This window comes from Sciurus vulgaris, assembly GCF_902686455.1.
Source record: "Sciurus vulgaris genome assembly, chromosome: 3".
Lineage (NCBI taxonomy): Eukaryota > Metazoa > Chordata > Mammalia > Rodentia > Sciuridae > Sciurus > Sciurus vulgaris.
The window spans coordinates 11,901,738-11,908,245 of record NC_136463.1 but is presented as its reverse complement, the minus strand read 5'-3'; positions in this window follow the sequence as shown (position 1 = coordinate 11,908,245).

The window sequence follows — 6,508 nt, the reverse complement described above, 5'->3', positions numbered from 1 at the left end:
TAGTAGAGCGCTTGCCTAGCACGTGTGAGGCCCTGGGTTCGATTCTCAGCACCCCATATAAATAAATGAATAAAATAAAGGCCCAGCAACACCTAAAAGAATTAAAAACAAAAAAAAAAGGGGGCTGCGGATGTCGCCCAGTGGTTAAGTCTCCCTGGTTTCAATATCTGATACCACAAAAAAAAAAAAAAAAAAAAACAATCGCTGGTTTCTTTTCATTCAAATCATTCCCAGGAATACCCAGGCCTACAGAGCTAACCGACCCATAGTGACTCACATTGACAGGCCATTTTGTCAGAGAGGATTTCCATAATTAGAATTTATGACCAATTTCTTTAACCACAAAGATCTATCACAAGTGCTTGTCAGTTTCTTAGCAAAAAAAAAACCAACAATAACAAAAAAAAAGACCTGCTAAATGTCACAGCTCTGCGCTCTTTGCCGCTGGGGTTTCGCCACTGCCGTTTTTATTTCTGTGGTCAGCACCTTCTGATCATAAGAGGTGTCAGGAGCTGTTCCCGTCTTACTTAATTCGCTCAGTAACCCTGTGGGGCAGAGAGGTTCTTACTGTCCCCATTTAGGGACACCCAGAGTCAGAGAGGTGAAGTATCTTGTTCTAGAAGGGCCACCGAGGACCTGGGGGGCCTGAACTTGAACCCAACTCCACTCACCAGGATTTCCATGTTCTGTCCACCACGTTCCATCCTCAGGAACACCATGAAGTACATTGGCTTACTGCTCATGGAACCCTTGCCCACACAACCCCAGTCATCAATTGGTCCCTCATTCCCAAGTGCCCCTCCAGGTGCCTGGCTGACTGATAGGGAGCCCAGAGAGAAGAATGACCCAGAAAAGCAATGAACGGTGACCAGCAGGAGAGGAGACCTGGTGTCAGATGTCGGGCGAGATCCGTGCCAACAAAGGAGCTCTGCTTTGCTGTGACGCCTGCCTTGGGTACACTCTGTTCCCTCGGCCAGGCTGCCCGGACTGGTCAGTCTCCACTCTGCCAAGATTCAGCCCAAAATGTTACTCTTCTCTCCCTAAAATGTTTAAATTACCACGCAGAGTCATCCTTAAGAAAAAAATACATAGACACAAGATTTTAAACTTGCTTTTATACAGATATATAATAACATTTACATGTACAATGTACATTTTATATATCACACTTTAAAATTTACATATTTTTGTAATTGTAAGTTTTAATCTAAAATATGTAAATTTATATATAAAAATATGAAATACAAAACTGGAAGCCAGGCACTGAGGGCTGTGCCTATAAACCCAGCTACTCGAGAGGCTGAGACAGGAGGATCACAAGCTCAAGGCCAGCCTGGGCCACTTAGCAAGACCCTGTCTCAAGAGAAACATTTTTAGAAAAGAGCTATAAGTATAGTGTAGTAGTAGGTCACCCCTGGGTTTAATCCCATAAGGATGTTTTGTAACCCATTTTTACTCACTATAAAATAGATGTATTTATATCCTTAAGTATACAGATTGACTTAATTTTTTCAAAGTAAATAGTTATAAAAAATATAAAATAAATTGTTATTACACATGGGGCTGGGGTTGTGGCTCAGTGGTAGAGTGCTCTCCTAGCACACGTGAGGCCCTGGGTTCAATCCTCAGCACCACATAAAAATAAAATAAAGGTATTGAGTCCACCTACAACTAAAAAATATATATTTTTTAAAAAATTTAAAAATAAAAAAAATTGTTATTATACAAGCACATTTAAATAGTTCCAAAAAAGAAAATGCGGTATTATACACAATGGAGTTTTACTCAACCATAAAGAAGAATGAGATCATGACATCTGCAGGAAAATGGATTGGACTTTGGACCATTACGTTAAGAAAATAAGTCAAATGTGGAAGGTCAAGGGTCATGTGTTTTCTTTGTATGAGGAAGCCAGAGAGGCAAAAGGAAGAGAAAGGCAGGGGGACTCTCGTGACATGAAGAGAGATCAGTAGAGACCTGGGGAGACAGGAAAGGAAGGAAGGGGGAGATACCTGGGGATGGCATTGGCCAAATCCTGTTGTTACAGTGTGTGCACATGCGAATACGAAACACCAAATCCCACCATTATGTACAATCATCACGCACCAGCATAAATATATGGAAAAAATTCAAATAGCACTAAAAATATAAAGAAAAAGTGGTAGCACAGGAAGTTCATCTTCCTGAGAGATACTGTTGTAAACATTCTTTAGGTACACACAAATCCATATTTTTATATAAATAGTATCAATATATACTGTTTTGAGGCTTCTAAAAGCATTTTATTAAGATCTTGGGGACATCTTTCTATGTTAATAAATACAAAATGAAATTCAATATTTTAATGACTCCATATATTTTATTGGGCGATTATAGCTTTATTAAAATTGAATTTATTTGTCAATGTTAGTGATGAGCACTTATTTTCAGGTTTGCTGAATTATAAACAATGCTGTGATGAACATCCTCATACATAACATGTTCTTTTGGGAATAAGACGTAGACAGAAAAATCAGAATGTACAATTTGGGAAGTCCCATATTGTCTCAATTTTGTTGAAAACCACACACCACAAAAAAGTCAAAAAGTTCAGCTGATGTTCATGTGGGTTATTTCTGGGAAAAAGAATCAAGCATGATTTTGTTCTTCTGACTACTCTTCTTTTCTCAGTATGTCTTATTATTCTTCATGACGCCGACAAAAAATAGAAATTTTTACAGTGCTTATGAAATACATGTTTTTAAACCATGTTAATGTCACCTCTGGCAATGTTCTTTCCGGTTTCTTCCACACCGTGCCTATTTCCATGCCTTGCCACTGGGCTCTGGGGCACTTGCCTGTCCTGTGCCTATGTCAGCGAGAGGGGCACCCCACAGGTGTTCGGGGGGGTTGCCTCCTGCCTGGAAGAGTGACTTGGAGACAAGGTGTCAAGAGCTCATAGTGCCAGGGCAGGCCCTCCGAGGCCACCTGCACTTCACACAGCCTGGACAGCTCCATGCTGGGAGCTAAGTGGCTTCCAGGTTGCGGGGAGGAATCTGAGGGGCACCTGAGAGCCAGAGGCCTTTCCCAACCACGTCAGAGCAGAGGCCCTGGCGTTGGGTCGGCCTGCTTCCGCCTCCAGGTGGGTGCCCGCCTTGCTCTCTTGGCTCCCAGCGCTGCCCTGTCCAAAAGGAAGCTGCTGTCTCTGGGAAGCAGTGTCTCCTCCCCAGGGAAGTCTGAGAGGACCCAGAGGACGCCGTCAGTATTTCCATAGAGGTCACCGACGCAGTGGGTTGCTGTTTTACGTCTGGTTCGTGCTGAGGTACTTCCTCTTTCATTTATCCGTCTCACTTGGGCTGCCCATCCCCCTTCTAGAGAGACTGCAGAAGGGGAACACAGGAGCAAAACTGAGAACGGGAGGCCTAGATGCTCTGCAGGAGACCACGCGGTCCTCCCGAAGCTGTGGCTGGGGACGTCGCGCGGGAGACCACGGCACCTCCAGGGGTCACAGAGGCCGCTGGCCTGGGACTTTCTTCCTCCCCTCGTGCTAACTTTCTTAGCTCCCCCCGAGTCCTCCTACATGCGAAGGGGACCCCAACCCTTGGGACCCCAATGCCTAATTCTCAGGAAGTGACATTCTGAAAGTAAAAACTAAAGTCTGTCTTTGCTCAATACTTTAAATTTACTGCATCGATATGCAATTTTTACATATAATGATTTATATGGAGGGAGAGATTATAGACACACCTACGTGCGCACACACACACACACACATATCAGATTGTGGTTGTTTTTGAAAACTATCTGAGGCACAGAAAAAAACTTGTCTCCTAAGACATCAAAGAATTGCAAAAGAGGCCACTGCAGCAGAGGCCTGACTGACTGCTTAGCAATTTGTAGCCTGGCTGCTGATAAGCATCTATTTGCTCCAGTAAATAGAAACTGAAGTAGAACCATAACATTTGTTCCAGGAAACAGCAGCTGAAGTCACAAATCATAAATAATAAAGGATTTTTAAAAATCCTCTTTTCAGCTAATGGACTGAAAGATCTCTTGCTTTTCATTTCTGCTAATGGTTTCTCTCCCTCGGCACGACCAGAGCTGGCCATTATAGGAGAATCGTGCCTCAGTTTGCAAACAGGACCTGGTCCAAAAGATGACTTGTAAATTGGCTGCTGTTTGGAACAAACAAAGCTCCCCCGCCATTCCCCCAGAAACCAGCTCTGTCAGTGTGAGTGGGTTCTCGGGTTCAATTGCACAGCACCTTTCGATTCCTGTTCTTGGGGAGCTCCAGGGCTTTGAGGGCAGGTTCTCTGCAGTGCAGGAGGGGGAAGACAGATGCTGGCTCTTCTGTGCACAGACCTGGCTTTGAGTATAACTTAAACACAGATGTCTGGTTCCTGGGCCCTACTCTCTGGATTACAGCACCCTCCCCTAATCTGCCTCACCTCCTGTGGGCTGCTCTCCTGTTCAGGGTGTCTGTGACCTTAAATAACTCCCCTGTTCCTGCCCCAACACATATCTGTTTCCTCAAGGCAGTTGATATCAGCTAAGGGCTAGAGAAAAGCAAACCAGATATTAATTCATATACGTGGGTGAATGACTCGAGAAACTCCTCATGTATTCTTATGGCAAAAATGGGTTGGTTGTGACACTTGGAGAGTCCTGTGGCAATGTGGGGGGTAACGTTTCAGAATTTTCACACACATTAGGGGGACTCTGAGGTTTTTAACTGTGCCCTGCTTCCAGAACACTGACAGTCAGTGAGGAAATAAGCCTTTCCTGGGAAAATCAGGATGACCACAGAGAAGAGACTCCCTAGGACACTGTGAATAAGCTGGCCCTGTGAGAGCTCACTTCCAAGAATCCCAGGGGACAAGCACATTCTCACACACACAGAATCCCCCACTGGTGGTTTTTTTTTTTTTTTTTTTTTTTTTTTTTTTTTTGCCACCCAATGAAATCTCAAAAGATAGTCAGGGATTACCAGATGTTAATGGGAAGTTCTAACATGAAAGAAAAAGGCCAAAATAGGAAAGAGCAGAACAAAAGTGCAAAGGCAGTGTAATTAATTTCCAAAGAGAGATAAGAAGACCATGAAATGAGAAAGGGTGTGTCTTAGTCAACTAAGGCTGCTTTAACAGAGTGCTGTAGACTGGGTGGCTCAGAAACAGCAGAAATGTACTTCTCACAGTTCTGGAGTCCAGGAAGCCCAAGACCCAGGCACTGGCAATCTGAGTATCCTCATGGGGTGGAAGGGGTGGGCTAGTTCTCTGGGGTCTCCTTTATAAAGACACTAATTTCATGAGGGTTCCACACTCATGATCTGATCATTTCCTCAAGACTCCACCTTCTAATCCCATCACATCAAGGATGAAATTTCAATTTAAGAATTTTGTGGAGGATATAAACATTCAGGAAACGAACAAAACAAGAAAGGGCTTTGGTTATTAAAAAGAGCATGTTTAAAACTAACTATTCAAATGAGAGGATAAAAATAGTTGGTGAAACTTCAGAAAATAGTACAAAAAGATAGGTGGAAAACATGAAAGAAAAATAAAAAAAAAATGAGGGAATAAAAGTCCAATATCCAGCTAAAATGGAGGGAAAGAAATTGTCAAAGAAGCAATACAAGAAAATTCCTCAAAAGGACAAGAGTCTCAAGATGGAAGTGTCATGATCAGGACCCAAGATGGCGGACTACAGGGAGGCTGCATTCCTTGTTGCTCCGTAACTCCGGTTTCAATCAGAGGATATCTGTTTCTTGGTGAGGCAGTTTTTGCTGCTTATGGATCCCCTGCTGTTTACCCCATTTGTCTACTGTGATCACCTGCAGTCTGCCAGCATATCAACGCCTTTTTTGAGAGCAGATTGCTCACTGTCAGGCGCCAATCATCCACCATTTACCTGCCTCTTGCCTGTCCATCACCTGCCTTACACCTATCCATCACCCACTACCTGAGGTTCACCTCCCAATCATCTAACAACAGTCAGCAAACTGATTGCTGACCACCAGTGGAGCGCCAGCTGCCTGCTGTTGCCTGGAAGTTCTCTGTCACAGTACCTGCAGGTTTGATTACATGTGGCTGCCACCATTTTGAGACAACAGCCAGGCCCCATAGGACCCCTGGCTGGACTGACTGAGCCCCATCTCCAGGATCCCTCAGCCCGACCGATCACTCCCTGCCTCTGGGGCCCTCACATCAATTGACTGCTCCCTGCTGCCAGGACCCCCAGTCTGACTGACTGCGCCCTATCACTGGGACCCCAGACCGACTGATTGCACCTGGCCTCCAGGATCCCACAACCACACCAAACACACCAGACCTCCAGGACCCCTGCCTGACCAACTGCACCCCGCCTCTGGGACCTCCAGCCAACCACATCCACACCCCAAGCTACAGCTCCCCATTTGCCAACACATTTGGAAGCCACAGTGGCCATCTTGGATAATCCTGGAAGCCGTAGCTCTGATCTTTAGGTGGGGCAAATACCATCATGAGACGCCTGCTGGAGACTGGAGGCTCAT